An 18,602-nucleotide genomic window follows, 5' to 3' on the forward strand; every position below is an offset into this window, starting at 1 on the left:
AGGCGGCAGGGATGAGTTGAGTTTCTTGAGACAGATCAGCACCTTCCAACTTTCTACACAGATTCGGAGAAGCAGCTTCTATCTGAGAAAAAAGGAGCTTAGGATAAAAATATCATTTCCTCAACATGCTCTAAAAATTCTTCACAGATAACATTTAAATAATCTGTGTGTAAGCCAATCATTTCTTTATCTTTGTGCTTGATGAAAAAGTCAGAGCTCACCACAAAGGAAGCCCTTCACTTAGAGTCTGGCACCAAGAGATGAAGCGAGGCCTGGCTCGTGTGGAGAGATGCGTGTGGAGAGGGAAAGGGCAAGAAGGGTGTGTGGCAGGCAGCGAACCAGAGACACCAGGACACACCTCCAGTGTAAACTACTGAGGCCCTTCTACAGAGTTTTAAAACCAGCTTGCTTTGATCAGACTGGCCATTCTCTTTTCTCCATCAAGTGTCACCACGTGGTTAAAAAAAAAAAAAAAAGAGGAAGATCTGTCTTGGCTCACGCAAGCCTAGCATCACAGAAAAAGGGTAACTGTTTAAACATCAGAGGGATGGTAGAAACACTGGTGACCCCCCTTCCAGGTAACGGTTACTCCAGCACAACAGCGCCCCCACTTGGCAGAGAAGATCGCTGTGAAGGTAATGACTCAAAAGTCAGCCTGACTCTTTTCCAGGGTGTCATGGACGTTGCAAGAACTCACTACAGAGTAGTAGCTCGATTCCATAGCTGAAAAGAAAGCGCCACTTTAAAGACTCTTCTTGAAGTTTCATTAGCTATGGGCGCCTCTCTCTGTGGACTGAAATGCCCTGTGGCTCTGCTCCAGAGTACGGCTATGCTTGGAGGAGTGTGTTTATTTCAGGCCTTGTGGATCCTCCTGAAGCCAGGCAGTTGCCTTTTCCAGAGCAGACCTCTGCCGATGCAACACCCAGGACGGCCCTGAAGGGGGTGAGTTCCCCAGCACACGAGGGTTATTCTTGGCAGACAGGGAGGGCGGACTTAAAATACTCTGTCTCTGTTTATGATTCTTTCTCTCGAAGAAAAATGTAATGTGCATGGCTCAAAGACTAGAACATTCTGTCTCTGGAGCGTCAGAGCTGCCTTTGTAACGTTCTACCAATAAGCCTGTGGCCTAGGGAATGTGTGTGCCCAGGGCACGGGATGCCTGCCTTCGTCTGCTCGTTGGGGAGGATTTTTAGACCTGGAGGGACCCGCAGAGACTGTTCTGGATTGAACTGTGTTTCCCCACTCCCACCCCCAGAATCCACGTGGTGAAGTCCTAATCCCCAGTACCCCAGGATGTGGCTGCATTTGGATACAGGGTCTTTACAAAGGTAAGTAAGGCACAATGGGATCATTAGGGTGAGCCCTCATCCCTCATGCGGTCTGCCTGGTGTCCTGCTAAGAAGAGGGAATCTGCCAGCACGTGGACATGCACACGCGCACACACACGCGCGCACACGCGTGTGCTGAGGGATGACTGGAAAGAAAGAGGGCGGAGACACCCATCTACAAACCAGGGAGAGGAGCTTCAAACAGAGCAATGCTGTTGACACCTCGACCTTGGACTCTGTGGCCTCCAGCACTGCGAGAAAATAAATTTGTTGTTTAGGCCACTCTGTAGCCCTAACAAACTAATATAATATAGAGCCCATCTTTAACTCTCCCATTTAAAAAGAGTTTTGTGTCCGGAGCACATCTTTTGGATGAGAAAATTCTACTTACCTTGATTGTTTCCAACTTAACTGACAATCTCTAAATACCCCCATGTAAGAAATATATTTATTATTCTCTCCACCCAATCATTTACCCATCTACTTCCTGCCAAACTGTGTTCAAGGTGGTGCCCAAGTCACCCACCAGCCAAGCTCCTGCTGACCCAGCCCCAGAGCAAGGACAGAAGGTCCAGTCCACCATTCTATGCCAAGCATGCTAACTCCATATTTTTAATATGGGGAAGGTGAAAGAGTTCTGGAGATGGATGGTGGGGGTAACTGCACAAGACTCTGAATGAGACTCTGAATGTACTTAATATCACAGAACTGCACATTCAAAAATGGCTAAAATGGGGGAATTCGCTGGAGGTCCAGTTAGGACTCCACACTTTCACTGCAGGGGCATGTCAGGGTACTGAGATCCCATAAGCCCGTGGCATGGCCAAAAAACAAACAGTTCAACATAACAAAGAGGTTCCACAATAAAAAGTTTAAAGAAAACAAATATAAACAAACACTGAGAACTAACTGTGAGCAGAGATGAGTCATCAAGTAGCACCTAGCTCAGAAGTCCAGGAACTTCAGCACAAACGTAGAGCCACCGAGCACGCCTCTACACACGCAGCCCTGGCATCGTCATCATGCTCGTCAGCTACAGCTGCAGCGTCGGAGAGCTCACTAAATGCCGAGTACCGAGCTACATGCTGTTCACCACCCCTCACAGCACCACAGTGAGGTCCATTTTCAAACCATTTTTAATGCGGGGTGATGAAGGACCGTGCCCACAGTCACGTGGCCGGGGGGTGACTGAGGGAGGCTCCTCAGCTTCTCAGACATCCAGCTCAGCAGCCTCGCCAAGACTGCCTTGCACTACTAAGAAAACATGATGTAGATATGCATAGATATAAAGATAATATATATACATATATGAATATGTATAAGCCAGAAAGTGTACAATTGGTTCGACAGAAATTGCCAAACAAACATGCCTTAAAGTTTTAATGTTTTCAAAAACATGTGTCAATTAAATGTACCCCCTTCCCATCTTCAGCAATGCCCTTGGATGCAGAGTTAGCACCGTTCACTCAAAACTGGAGCAAAAAACAACCAGGAGCCCTAGGATCTACTCCTGGTTCTTCTGATTAAGAACTGCGGGCCTCCTGGCATTTAGACTCGGCTCTCAAGTCTCTGGAGACCTGTGGAATCACCGGTCCACGACTGCAGAGGTGATTCTAACCGCTCCCCCCACCGCAGCGGCCCTGGCGCGGGGGGCACTGCAGGAGCAGCGTGGTCAGCAGGGGTCACGCGGCAGCCCTCTGCCGCCCGCTCCCCGCGCTGGGGCCCAGCGCGCCCACGCCTCTGCCAAGTGTGCTGCCAGCGCTCACCGCAAGTCTCCACATCCCAGCAAGCACCTTAAGCTCATGGTTTCTACCGCAAACATTTTCAAAGCTGCTTTGGACCAAGTGATTTGACCTCAACAGGTGGAAAGGAAGGCAGGGCAGTGACGCGGGGAGAGTCCTGGGCCCTGCCTTTGAGCTTGCATTCCCTAGAAACCGGGGCAGTGGAGAGCCTGGTGGGCCAGCTCACCCAGGGCGCGCGGCTTCCCCTCCCTGCAGACCCTCCAGAGTCCCTGACGCCTGGCGCCCTCTCAGGCCGACCAGCTACCCCTGGGGCCACGTTCCAGGTCAACCCCACAGGGGAGCCAGGGTCTGACTCAGCAGTGCCCAGAGAAGTCACTGAATGACCGCCTGCTTCATCACGAAGATTCTCTTATCCATACTGAGATTCCTAATTGCATTAAACGAATTACTAATGAGTATTCCATACAAGCAAATGTCGACATTTTCCACCTTAAAACAGAAGCAGTGATGTCTGCAAAAGGGCATTTATAGTCCACTGAAGCAGACACATAATATTTCATCATAAAAGAAGTTCTTTAAACAGTTTACATTGCTATGCTTTTGGGATGAGCATGTGTCCAAGCAGGAGCCTGCCTGGCTCTCGCCATGGAGCTTCTGGAGTGAGGATGTGTGCCTTGGTTTCTGGGCAATGTGGTCTCAAAGGAGGCAGATGAGAGGACACCCAGAGCCCGGAGCCCAGACACGGGCACACAGGGGAGAGGGCACACAGAGCATGGAGCCCAGACGTGGGCATTCAGGGAAGAGGGCACACGGAACCCAGACGCAGGCACTCAGGAGAGAGGGCACAAGGAGCCCAGATGCAGGCACACAGGGGAGAGGGCACACAGAGCCCAGATACGGGCACACAGGGGAGAGGGCACACAGAGCCCAGATGCGGGCACACAGGGGAGAGGGCACACGGAGCCCAGATGCGGGCACACAGGGGAGAGGGCACACGGAGCCCAGAGCCCAGACGCGGGCACACAGGGGAGAGGGCACACGGAGCATGGAGCCCAGACATGGGCATTCAGGGGAGAGGGCACACGGAACCCAGACGGGGGCACTCAGGAGAGAGGGCACAAGGAGCCCAGATGCGGGCACACCGGGGAGAGGACACACGGAGCCCAGAGCCCAGACGCAGGCACACAGGGGAGAGGGCACACTGAGCCCAGAGCCCAGATGCGGGCACATAGGGGAGAGGGCACACTGAGCCCAGAGCCCAGACGCGGGCACACAGGGGAGAGGGCACACAGAGCCCAGAGCCCAGATGCGGGCACAGGGAGCCTGGAGCCCAGACGTGGACACACAGGGGAGAGGGCACACGGAGCTCAGATGCGAGCACACAGGGGAGAGGGCACACAGAGCCTGGAGCCCAGACGCGGGCACACAGGGGAGAGGGCACACAGAGCCCAGATGTGAGCACACAGGGGAGAGGGCACACGGAGCCCAGAGCCCAGACGCGGGCACGTGTACAAGGCTCCCTCTGTTCTCCGCCTCTGGGACTCTGTCCTGAAGATGTCCTTTGTGCTATGTCCTGTCACAATGCTCCTGCACACAAGGGGGTCGTCTCCATGTCCAGCTCCAACATCACCGCCCCGCGGTGGCCTTCAAAGGCTGGTCCCTCTATACGGCTGCTGCCCTGCAGGGTGAGGTCTGTACCTCCATGCAGCAGACACGTTCTGCCCGGGGGGCTCCGGGGGCTCCCTGCCGGCTGCCCCCACACCTCCCAGCAGCCATTGCTACACCCGGGGGCCTGGGGGAGGCCCACACCATTCCACGTGGATTTCCATGCCCCCACCGAACTTCACCTGGCTGCCCACCCCAGCGCTCCAGGAGGCGACAGTCCCCCGGCCGAGGCTGGGCAGGCCAACTGCTGCTGCCCTGAGCCTGTGTGGCCCCAGCACCGGCTCCTCCCGAGCCCTTGGATTCCCTGAGGACAGTTCTGTTTCCCCCAGACCGGCACAGGGCCTGGTGAATACACGGCCCAGGGGTGACAGATGCTTCTTTTTCAAGGATCTCCTGTATCACACACTTCCAAACAGACCCAGTGCTCCCTGCTGAGTCCTTGGAGGCCTGGACCCCTTGCCTACCAGACATCCCGCACCTGGTGTTGCAGCAGATGGGGCTGGCAGGAGGCCTGGGGGACCGCTCTGTGTTCTGGAAAGCCGTCCCTCTTCTACACGTGTGAATATAGATGTGGAGAAGTGAAATACTTCTACAAGTATTTCAGTTAGAAGCAACATCAAAAGACTTCTTCATAGCCTGTAATCTGGCTGCTTCCTTACTGACAATGGATGAACAACACCTGCATTAACTCAGACAAAGCATCTAACCCAAATGAATGAATAATTATGCCAGCTCTGTCTTTCCATTTTCAGTACCTGTCAGTTCTTTGGGCATTCAAGAGAGGGCAGGTGGCCCAATACTGAATGAGGGGATGAATGAATGAATTTACTTATTTACTGCAAAAACTGGACTGCCAAATCAATAGTTTCAATCAGCCTGAAATAAGAAAGAAATTGCCTCCCACAGTGTCCTCTGGCACACAGCAGGATCACCCTGATGGATCGGTTTTTATTAAATAACTAAAAACACGAATGAAACCAAAGGCACTCTGGTCCTGGGGGCAGGAGAAGTCAAATGTACGATTCTAACCAACGAGGCTTCTCTCCAATTTGTTTCGCATATTCAGTGTAACGCTGCAAGTTTATGCCCAATACAAACAGAAACAGCAGAAATGATGACAAAACACGTTTAAGTAGCTAATCTGTGATTGTAGTAGTGTGACCGTATCATTGAACACGTCCCAGATACATAAGGGCACAGGGAGGCTGGAACAGCAGCCCGTGAGCGACCCTGGATGGCGGGCAGTCCCGCACACAGCAGCTTTTCTGAGGCCACTGCAGCTCCGGACCCTCAGTGTCTCCAGGGAAACAGATGACAGCACACAGGCGTCAGGGGGGCCTCAGCGGGCCTCTCAGGAAGCTCCCTGAGCTCAGTGTCTTTGCTGATAAAGACCTGATCCAGGCCTGTCTGGGCTGCCACCTTCTTTTTCTAATTGCAAATTTTCCTGCCACAAGTACTTGCCCTGAGATCAAGGGGACCTCCCTTTGTCTTTCATGACAAGGATATGAAGGCTTTTGGGAAGCCTTTCATTTGTTAAATCTGACTTAAAAGTGCAAGATTCAGCCCCCCTTCCCTTCCCCCCTTTCATCCTCTGTCCCCTGGCCTCCTTGCTGGTTCACATTCAAAAAGCCTCAAAGCTTTAGGCCAAGTGTCAAGGCTCAGAGTGCTGGGTTTGAGTCCGAATTCTCAAAATTAAAAGCGTTTCTTTCCCTCTCACCACAAATGCTCCATGCAGTCACTGTAGGCTGTCACTGCCAGCAGAGCTGCATTTTCTTCTTTTATCAAACATGTTGAGTATCTAAGGGCTGGCTATGCCTTCAGACAGTTAAGCGATAGAGTTGCTTTTATAGAAAACCAACTTCAAAACCTAAATGAGGGTTGTTCTTTAAAACAGTCCTCTTAAAAGAAACTGTATGTAATTCAACATGGTGCTACCACATAAAACACATCTGAATTGGCGCTGCCGAGGTGATCTGCTCTGCCGGTTGGCAGGCTAGTCTCATTTTCCAATGTGGACTGAAAAAAATGCACAACCTAGAAGTTGACTTGTTGCTGTTCAGTCGCTAAGTCCTGTCCATCTCTTTGCGACCCTATGGACTGCAGCACACCAGGCTCCTCTGTCTTCCACTGACTTCCAGAGTTTGCTCAAATTCATGTCCATTGAGTCAGTGATGCCATCAGGTGGCCAAGGTATTGGAGCTTCAGCTTCAGCATTAGTCCTTCCAATGAATATTCAGGACAGGTTTCCTTTAGGATGGACTGGTTAGATCTCCTTGCAGTCCAAGGGGCTCTCAAGTGTCTTCTCTAATACCACAGTCCAAAAGCATCAATTCTTTGGTGCTTGGCCTTCTTTATGGTCCAACTCTCACATCCATACATGATTACTGGGAAAACCACAGCTTTGACTAGATGGACCTTTGCCAGCAAAGAGATGTCTCTGCTTTTTAATATGCTGTCTATGTTTGTCATAGCTTTCCTTGTAAAGGAGCAAGTGTCTTTTAATTTCATGGCTGCAGTCATGGTCTGCAGTGACTTTAGAGCCCCCAAAAGAAAAGCTGTCACTGCTTCCACTTTTTCCCCTTCTATTTCCCATAGATAACTAAGATAACATGATCTTTTTTTTTTGAATGTTGAGTTTCAAGCCAGCTTTTCCATGACTCTCTTTCACCCTCAAAAAGAGACTCTTTAGTCCTTCACTTTCTGCCATTACAGTGGTATTATCTGCATGTCTGCGGTTGTTGATATTTCTCCTGGCAATCATGATTCCAGCTTGTGATTCATTCACGCTGGCATTTTGCAAAAGTTAAGAGTTATGGTTTATTCGGCAGATAGTCAGAGAAGGCAAAGGCACCCCACTCCAGTACTCTTGCTTGGAAAATCCCATGGACAGAGGAGCCTGGTAGGCTGCAGTCCATGGGGTCACTAAGAGTCAGACACGACTGAGTGACTTCACTTTCACTTTTCACTTTCCTGCATTGGAGAAGGAAATGGCAACCCCCTCCAGTGTTCTCGCCTGGAGAATCCCAGGGATGGGGGAGCCTGGTGGGCTGCCGTCTATGGGGTCGCACAGAGTCGGACACGACTGAAGTGACTTAGCAGCAGTCTGAAGACTTTAAGGCTAGGACACAGCATTTCAGATAACGCTGAGAAATTTTTCTGAAGAGGTGGAGTGGGGAGGTGAGGATATATAATAGTTTTTGCAATAAAAGAGTCAGAACATCAAAAGAAAACCAGAAATCTCAAGTTAAGGAATTTAGTGCTTTTCTATGTATGGGAAAAATACAAGCATCTGGGCTCACTGAAATGGTTCCTGAGATACACACCTCAGCTAAGTATCCTGGGCTTTCCCATGCTGAGGTTTCCTCAGGGGCATCTGTGGGATGGATACAGGGGTGGCTGCAGGGCAAACACTGTTTTCATCCTGGGTTTCCTTGGGTCCGCCACCCCCAGGTAATGGCTTGGACCAGCCCTTTGTTTACTGGTACGGCAGGTGATATCTTTCATCCACACCTACCACGGGCCTCTGGTCCTACTTTCATCACCGTAGGTGATGGGTGATGTGAGGCACTCACCCTTCACAGGGCAGTATGCAGGGAACCGAAGCCTGGGGTGCATTTACAAGCCAGTGGGTCCTGAGGGTGGCTCCCAAGCAGAACCATGTTAGGAGAGAGTCATACTGCTGGTGTTAAAGAAAACCAGGAAGGAGGACATCAAAAGAGGCCAGCTCAGGAGCCCTTGCACTAACCTGGGAAATGACCAAAAGGGCAGCAGAAATGTGGAATTCTAAAGCACAACCAGATCAGTACACTCAGTGTAATTCATGAAAAAAAAAAAAAAAAGTCCAACTTGAAAGATAGGCAATTTGGACCAGATGTCCAGCTTGGAGCAAACAGAAACACAGGCCAAAATATCAAAAATGTCTGCCCAAAGGTGTTAAACAAGAAGGTGAAGCAGAATCAAATCTAGAAAAGATGAAACTCTGGGGAGCTGAGATTGATCTCTGGGGCCTCTTTTCCCTCGGGGGAGCCTCTGGTCTCAAGTGGAGCCGGTGCTGAGTGGAGGGCCTGAGACAGTTTCCTTCTCCTGCTGGAACAAATGTGCGCTCTTCCAGGTCTGGAGATCATGTGTTGGAAAGGAGCCTCACTGAGCTAAACCCAAGGAGTCCAGAGGGTGGTGATCCTTCTAGAGGCTCCAGAAGAAAAGCTGCCGCTGCCCTTCTTGCAGCTTCTGGGGGCCGCCCCTATTCCTATACGTACAGCTTCTCTCATGCCGCATCTGACTTCACTGTCCTGCCTTCTCTTTTACTTCTAAAGGCTCCTGTGATTATGAGGAGCCTGCCTCAATAGTTTAGGATAATTAGCAATACTGTCCCACCTCAGGGACAGCTGATTAACCAATTTAATTCCATTTGCAATCTTAATTTCCCTTTGTCATATAACACAACATGTTTCCAGGTTCAGGGGATTAAGAATTGGGCATCTCTTGGGGGCTATTTTTCCACCACCACAGAATGTGCCAATAGAAGGGCATGGATCCCCAGAGAAAGAGAATGAACCAGAAGAAAGAGCAAGCCTTTGTGCAAACTGCTCCCCAGCTTAGAGTCAACTGGGTGGCTCAGAAAATATCAACACCTAGCATTGGACTGAGGTCATTCCAGATTGCGGGAACGCCTAGACAATGAACAAAACAGAGTCTCACTTAAAATACACACACACACACACACACATATATGTATATTTAAAACACTAGTCCTCAAATGATTTATAAAAAACAAATTTCCAAATACAATGTCAGACACATACTCAGAGATAACCAATCATAACACAAGATAAGGCATCATGCAATAAGAACCAATAAAAACAAGACTAGGATCAGGCTCATAGGGATTTTAAATTACCACATTTACAATGATCCTGAAGCTAAAAATAGTTACCAGATGATCCAGCAATCCCACTCACAGGCGTATATCTGGAGAAAGCTATAATTCAAAAATATACATGCACCCCAATGTTCATAGCAGCATTATTTATTAATACAATAGCTAAGACATGGAAGCAACCTAAGTGTCCATCAGCAGATGAATGTATAAAGCAGATGGCGGTGGGGGGGCGGGGTCATACATACAATGGAATATTACTCAGCCATAAAAAAGAACAGAATAATGTCATCTGTAGCAATATGGATGGATCTGGAGATTATTGTGCTAAGTGAAGTAAGTCAGAGAGAGACAAATACCATATAATATTGTTTGTATGCGAAATCTAAAAAAAGAAAAAGATACAAATGAACTCATTTACAAAACGGAGACTCACAGACACAGAAAACAAATTTAGAGCTACCAAAGGGGAAAGGATGGGATAAATTAGGAGTTTGGGATTAAAATATACACACTACAATATATAAAATAGATAACCAACAAGAACAGGGATAGGGCACCATACTCAATATCATTAAATTAATACCTGGTGACACAGACATGAACGTGAAAGTGGAGAGTGAAAAAGTTGGCTTAAAACTCAACATTCAGAAAACTAAAATCATGGCATCTGGTCCCATCACTTCATGGCAAATAGATGGGGAAACAGTGGAAACAGTGACAGACTTTAGTTTTTTGAGCTCCAAAATCACTGCAGATGGTGACTGCAGCCATGAAATTAAAAGATGCTTGCTCCTTGGAAGGAAAGTTATGACCAACCTAGACAGGATATTCAAAAGCAGAGACATTACTTTGCTGACAAAGTTCCACTAGTCAAAGCTATGGTTTTTCCAGTAGTCATGTATGGATATGGGAGTTGGACCATAAAGAAGGCTGAGTGCCAAAGAATTGATGCTTCTGAACTGTGGTGTTGGAGAAGACTCTTGAGAGTCCCTCGGACTGCAAGGAGATCCAACCAGTCCATTCTAAAGGAGATCAGTCCTGAATATTCACTGGAAGGACTGATGCTGAAGCTGAAACTCCAATGCTTTGGCCACCCGATGGGAAGAATTGACTCACTGGAAGAGACCCTCATGCTGGGAAAGACTGAAGGTCGGAGGAGAAGGGAACGGGAGGATGAGATATTTGGATGGCATCACTGACTCAATGGACATGAGTCTGAGCAAGCTCTGAGAATTGGTGATGGACAGGAGGCCTGGCGTGCTGTAGTCCATAGAGTCACAGAGTCGGACATGACAAAGCAACTGAAATGAAGTGAACATGTCTTTAGAACCATCAATAATACTTCTGTTGTACCTAGGTTTACTAGAGGTCAATTAAGACTGTATTTCGTTATAATTTTGTCAACAAGAAATATCCCTCATTATGGAAAATACTCCAGGGAAACTAAAATGTGTTTTCAGTAGAAGAAGGTATGAAAAAAATATTAAGAGTTATGCATAATCAGGAAAAACTGGATCACAATTAATCGGATAAATGGATTTTGTTAGGAATGACACAGCCATATGAAAACTGGTTAGAACCAACTAGATCCAAGATGGTGGAATCGACTTCAGAGCCAACTAGGTCCAAGATGGCAGAGTTGATTTTCACTGGCCCTCAAGCCTCAGTATATACGCCCATGGTGACATAGCAGCAAGCTAAGTGATACACTCATCAGCACTGACTAAATCTGACCAAATATTCTAAACACTTTTGATTGATTTTTTTGACAAAACTTCCTAAATCAAATTCTATGGAAGTTCTTTTGACCTCTAGCTAACTTTGGGATTCTTCAGAGGGCCATTGAAACATCCCAAAGAGACATATTAAACTAATCATGTTTATTTGGTTGGTTATATTATAAGGGAAATATTATCAAATGAGTAGTAAATCCTCTCAGGTTATAATGTATGGTAAATATTACAAATATAGATATCCTAGAAGTTATATGGAGTTCCTAACATTCTGATATGTCCTGGTAGTCTAATGGGAAACTTGATGACTTCACAAAAGTCAACAAAAGGACTGAATAAACCAGTGAAAATGCTTACAACTTTGATGGTTTTGAGCTGAAAAATTACAGGTTTGAATCTGTGTTTTCCAGGAGTAGGGAAAACCTTTCCCTAAAACTAGTTATGCCAGTAATTTGGTAAAATTATATGTTATAAACAGATTAAAACAACTATATTTTCTATCTGACTCCTCCAGAGATTGGAAACTCTTAGGTTTCCAATAACTTTTATCAGATGAGTTAGGAAGGTTATCTAACTAACATGTCTAGAAAACTCAGGGAATTTTTGAAACCTTGAAAAGGGAAGAATTCACCTAGATTTGATAGGAGAAATCTGTCATAAGCCTTTCGCATGACTTTCCCAGCCTTGTTTTATTTTAAAACTTCAGTCTGAAACTCAAAAGTTTCAGCAAAGCAAAAAGTCTATGATCAGTTATGGCTATGCAAATCATCAGGCCAAATTTATTGAGAGCAGACCCATTTTGCAAACAAACTAGCCTTAATATGGTTATAGTTGATAAAAATTAGGGTAATTTTAAGAAGAAAAAGATGTTTCAATAAATGTTAAATCCCAGTTTGTTAATGGAGGTTTGTATCTAGTAAGACTCATTTCTTGGATAGTTCTTTGCTGTTATGCAATATTAATGTTAAATTTAATTGAATTCTTAAAAACACCCTAAGTTTGTTTCTGAAGCTTATCTCAGTAATCTTTCTTTAGATAAAGATCAGATGCCTTATGACCTGCAACCAGGACTGGAAAAAGACATAATTTAAGGGGCTGTCTCCAGCCTGGATGGAAGAACCTTTTTATCAGACACTCTTAACTGGCTTATGCACAGTGAAATTGAAGGGAAATTGACCCTTGGATTAATTCCCACTTCAAAGGCCCCTACACTAGACTATTCTATACAGAGGACAGCTAACCTGATCTTACCTTAAAATGATGCTCAAACAGGAGAAACTGCACTATACCAGGACGGGAAGAAGATGACATCAGAGGCAGACAGTTTGCCCAAGATGCTGGACCTGATTCATATTATAATTTGCAATGTTTTCTTGACTTCCTGGACCTTTGCATATAAATCAAATGCTTTTCTATCATAGGCCTGATTCTATGCTAGTTTTAGAAATCAATCCAATTACCTGTATCTAGTTCTGGATCCCTTGGTGAAGTTCTCTACTCTAAGGCTCAGACTAGTTGGCCCCAAGAAAATTTACTTAAAAAGAAAAATTGTAGTCATATTCAGGTCACTATTGATATTACTAGGTGGGATCCCCTTACCTTGCTAATTAGTGGCTCAGAGGTTAAAGCGTCTGCCTGCAATGCAGGAGACCTGGGTTTAATCCCTGGGTCGGGAAGATTCCCTGGAGAAGGAAACGGCAACCCACTCCAGTATTCTTGACTGGAGAATCCCATGGATGGAGGAGCCTGGTGGGCTACAGTCCATGGGCTTGCAAAGAGTCGGACACAACTGAGCAACTTCACTTTAACTCCGACTCTGCCATAAATTTGAGTTTTCTTCCATTACTCAAGCTCAATCAGAGCAACAAGCAAAGCTCCAGTAAAGGAAAAAATCGCCCACAATTATGGGATGGATTTATATAGATAACACCAGGCTATGGTAATTTAGTTTTAAAGCCTCCTCTATGTTTGAAACAATTAAATCATACTAAGGATAATCAGTCTAGTAACACTAGGAAACCAGGCTATGTGACTTACAGACAGTGCCAATATATAATTTCTCTGGAAGATAAAGATTCATATAGAATAGACTAAGTCAGATGACCTGAGATATACTGGGCTACATCTGATTGAACTTCTTAGCTTAACTCTTACTTACGACTTTACTAATATTGCTTGCTATGTTATTTGTATTTCGCCTGTTTTACAAAATTGCGTTTCTTACACTGACAAACGTGTGACTGAGGCCTCTGATAAAATAATACATAGTTCCATATGAGATTGATGATGGTAACGGTGTAACTCTAGATACGGGAAGAAGCAACAAGAGGGAACGCTTTCCTTGACCAAGAGGCTAGTAAGACAGGTGGTCCAGAGTTTTGGATACTGCTTTATGGCCTAGTCCAGTAACAGCACATTGAGTGGCTTGTCAACAAAATCTTTGCCAGAACCTGAGAATGGACATTCTCAGCATCATGGGATGAAACGGTCATGAAATGCCCCCCTTAAAATCATGGTCAAGTTTAATCAAGAAGGGGGCCTGCCAACTGAAGACTGACACTTGCCATCTGCCTCTGCAAAGATTAAACCACGGCCACTGCAGCTGCTGACCTTCAGCTCCCCTGAAAGGAGTTCAGGGTGGACATCAGGAACCAGGCACTCTGCTCTGGGAAAAACTGGCAGAACAGCCCTTCAGGTAGTTGGATCTTTTCAGGAGATTTTGAGTCCAAATTCTTGCATCTCTTCATACCTAGAGAAACACTGACATCATTAATGGTGACATCTGCTTTGGCTATTAAGGAGAATTTGACAATTAAAAGTCAAAATAGAGTAGCTATGGTTCAGACATCCAAGAAAATAACTAGGTGATACTACGGGTGTAATTTCAGACTAGACCTTGTACTATGGGTGTAATTTCAGACTAGCAATACTTGTCTGCTAAAAACTTGCTTTCTGAGTCGTGTCAGGCTTGGATGCCACAGACATTCTCAAAACAATGTCTGCAGGCAGCTGGTAACCGCAGCCTTACTTTTTATAAAACTAGGCAACTAGCTACAAGTCTCCCCAAAGTGCCAGGTCCAGACTGGGTTTCACGCCTATTCTTCTGAAAAGAAATGAGATTTATTTTGTCTATTAAGATTCTGGGCTTCCCTTGTGGCTCAGCTGGTAAAGAACCTGCCTGCAATGTGGGAGACCTGGGTTTGATCCCTGGGTTGGGTAGATCCCGTGGAGATCCCTGGATTCAAACCCTGGGTTGGGAAGATCCCCTGGATAGGGGATAGGCTACCCACTCCAGTAACCTGGCTCAGCTGATAAAGAATTCGTCTGCAATGTGGGAGACCTGGGTTCCATCTCTTGGCTGGGAAGATCCCCTGGAGGAGGGAAAGGCTACCCAGTCCAGTATTCTGGCCTGGAGAATTCCATGGACTATAGCCATGGGGTCACAAAGAGTCAGACATGACTGAGCGACTTTCACTTATTTCACTTACTTTCACTTATTAAGATTCCAGCTGTCACTAACTACTTCTAACTGGGTCTGTTACACCAAAATGGCAGACCAAGAGATTGAGATTTTAATCATACAAGACTCATATCTAGGACTTGGAATTCAGGAGTACTTCCAATTCAGTGTCTATTCTCCAAACTCTATGCCCCAATTTGACAGGAAGTTATCAGAGTCATAGTTGCCCAGGTCCCTGAATTAAAACTGAGCAGGACTCCATGGAGATCTGGAGTACAGATCCCTTCTGTTTCCTGTCTCTTGTTTGTAGGTTACAGGCTTCATCCAGCCTCTTAGACCTGACTCCCAAAGGGCAGATTCAAACAGTTGCTGATCAGGGAAGGGAGGGGATACAGAAACAGAGGCGGAGCAATCAAATGGTGGTATAGCCTTGAGGCAGGGTCCTGGTGCCTACTCAAGAAATATGCATAACAGGATCTTCCAGTCCTTCTGCAGAACCGGGGCCCCCACCCAGGTGGAAGATGGTAACTACAGGCTGAGCACAAGATTCCTGGAGCGCTGCTCTGTTGCCTCACCACCAACCAATCAGAAGAAAGTCACACACCCTGCAGCCCTCACCCAAAATGTTGCCTTTTCTTTCTGGGGCCTAGTGATAACCATCCTGTTAGGCCTCCTGTTTGGCCCCTGTCTATTTCATCTCTGACAGAGGGCAACAGTTTCAGGCTAAAACCTTTTCTCACAAGGGTGAATGCAGGTTTCAGGCACAGAATACCTCAACTCAGATCAGGTAGAGAGAGACTTCTGCTCTGCTAGGCAGGCCTACGCCCATGCTCAGTAGGAAGAAAAGAGACCTCTGCCCAGTTTCCAAGAAGTCTCTGGGGAGGGCGGGGGCGGTGGGGGAGTTGTTACGGGAAGTACACTGTTGAAACCATCCTCCCTGGCCAGGCACCATAGTAACCATTTGCAAGAGTTGTCTTATGACGGGAGGTCATGGTAAGGAATCAGTTCAGTTCAATTGCTCAGTCATATCCCAACTCTTTGCGATCCCATGGACTGCAGTACACTAGGCTTCCCGGCCCTTCACTATCTCTTGGAGTTCATTCAAATTCATGTCCATTGAGTTGATGATGCCATCCAACTATCGCATCCTCGGTCAATGCCTTGTCCTCCGGCCTTCAATCTTTCCCAGCATCAGGGTCTTTTCCAGTAAGTCAGTTCTTCACATTAGGTGGCCAAAGTATTGGACTTTGTTCTTCAAAGTCCTCCCACCATACAAACCTCCATCCATAGTATTAGATCTATAGATTTGATAGACAGAGTGCCTGAAGAACTACAGACGGAGGTTCATCACATTGTATCGGAGGCAGTGATCAAAATCATCCCCAAGAAAAATAAATGCAAAAAGGCAAATGGTTGTCTGAGGAGGCCTTACAAATAGCTGAGTGAAGAAGAGAAGCTAAAGGCAAAGGAGAAAAGGAAAGATATACCCACTGGAATGCAGAGTTCCAAAGAATAGCAAGGAGAGATAAGAAAGCCTTCCTCAGTGATCAATGCAAAGAAATAGAGGAAAACAACAGAATGGGAAAGACTAGAGATCTCTTCAAGAAAATTAGAGATACCAAGGGAACATTTTATGCAAAGATGGGCTCAATAAAGGACAGAAACAGTACGGACCTAACAGAAGCAGAAGATATTAAGAAAAGATGGCAAGAATACACAGAAGAACTGTACAAAAAAGATCTTCATGACCCAGACAACCACAATGGTAAGCAACAGAAACTAACACGCCACCACCAACCAGAAGAGTTTGGGAAAGGTCAAAAGGAGACACCACGTGTCCAACCACCTCCCAGAATCCTTCTTGCTGGCATCCATCTTGGCTGAGCGATGCGTGCACCACCAGGAAGGACTCTGAGTCAGATGACTGGCCAAAGACAACCCAAACAACTAATCCCATCACCGTAAAACCCGGGACTGTGAGTCACATGGCAGAGCAGTTCTCCTGGGTCCCCTCACCCTACTGCTTTCCACCCGGGTGCCCTTTCCCAATAAAATCTTTTGCTCTGTCAGCACATGTGTCTCCTCGACACATGTTCATTTCCGAGCGTTGGACAAGAGCCCACTTTCGGGCCATGGAAGGGGGTCCCCCTTCCTGCGACACTGTGATTATATAACTATCACTCACTTACTATCACTGTATCACAACTGATCAACAGAAAAATTGTAGAATTTTATATCACCAAAACTACCATTAATTACTTTATAAAATCCTATAATCACCTATAAAATCTATAATCACTTTATAAAATCCAGATGCATATCAGAAATATCTTGGAATTTTTTGAAAAATATAAATGTCCAGGTATTGTTTTTTTGGTTTTTTTTTTTTTTTTTTGGCCAGAGCTCCAGATATGTTTTTAATGAGCAGCCACATTTAAAAACAATCAGACTCTATGAGTATCTTTTACTTTTATAGTTTGTTTCACTTTTTCTATGTCATATTCAGTGATATAATTTCATTTACTTTATGCTTTCCACTTTCTCCATCTCTTCCTTTGATGTTCTTTCTCAAGCCTTTATCAAGCATAACAGAAGAGTTTTTGTATACATATATATAAATAATATGTATAACATATATTTAGAAAACTTATGAAATTTTGCCTAACTGAAAATTTTATGACATTTTGATTCCACTTGTTTCACTTAATATGAATAGAATGTCAGATTTCTAACTTAAAAAAAAAAAAGATATGCAACAAGCAGCAATGGTTTATGGTATAGGGTAAATATAGTTAATATCTTGTAATACCTATTTGGTACTGGAAAATAATTTAAAAACTAATATATGTATATATGTATAACTGAATCACACACACAAAAAAATGAATTATACTTCTTGAAATTTAGTAATGTTTATCTTTTTGCCAGTTTTTTAAAATGTCCTATGGACATCTAATTATAACATATAAGATACAAAATTTCAAATATAATTGTGTAGGATATGATTAATATAAATAATTAAAAATAAATATATTACATTTAAATTATTAATGACATCATTCAAGATGCTCCTGTTCTTATTTTCGTCTATACTTGATAAAATATTCTCAGAAAAACGTTAATGTCTCACTATGATTACATATTTTTTCTTTCCCTTGTATTTCTTCTGATTTTTGCTTTATGTATCTTTGTTTCTTTGTTGTTAAGGTGTCTGGTGGTTTATGATATCTACCTTCTTTGTGAATTTTACCTTTTATCATTAAAAATATTCATCTTTGTTTCATTAAAAAATTAATTAAAAAAAAGAAATGAAGAATGTTTTTAACTCAGTGAACTTACAGTGAACCTTGACAAACAAAGTAAGTGAAAAACAGTGATAAAGATCAAATTGGAAATCAGTTACAAAGAAAAGGAAAAACAATAGAGAATAATCATTGAAATCAAAGGATTGTTCTTCGAGAGCCTTAGTAAAACTGATAAACTTCTAACTAGACTGATAAAAAAGAGAGACACAAATTACTGGTATTAGGATTGAGCAAGTATGAAAGCCTGTCAATAAATTCAACAAATTACATAAAAGGGTGTAATTCCTTAAAGGACACAAACAACCAATACTCACTGAAGAAACAGGTAATCTGAATAGCCCTGTATCTATTAGGAAACTGACCTATGATATGATCCTATACACAGAAAGCCTCAAGGAATCCTCAAGTACTATAGCTAATAAATTCAGCAAAGTCACACAGTACAAGTTCAACACACAAAAGTCAGCTGTTTCTATACACTAGGGAAAAA

At 44.9% G+C, this 18,602-nt stretch overlaps 1 protein-coding gene across 4 annotated transcripts in view; it reads right to left on the reverse strand.

Moving 5' to 3' along the window:
- The window catches only part of ATP10A (ATPase phospholipid transporting 10A (putative)), a 180,870-nt gene that overhangs the window by 59,704 nt on the left and 102,564 nt on the right, over positions 1-18,602 (reverse strand). The window lies entirely within an intron of this gene.

Source organism: Ovis aries, chromosome 18, assembly GCF_016772045.2.
Source record: "Ovis aries strain OAR_USU_Benz2616 breed Rambouillet chromosome 18, ARS-UI_Ramb_v3.0, whole genome shotgun sequence".
NCBI classification, from domain to species: Eukaryota; Metazoa; Chordata; class Mammalia; order Artiodactyla; family Bovidae; genus Ovis; species Ovis aries.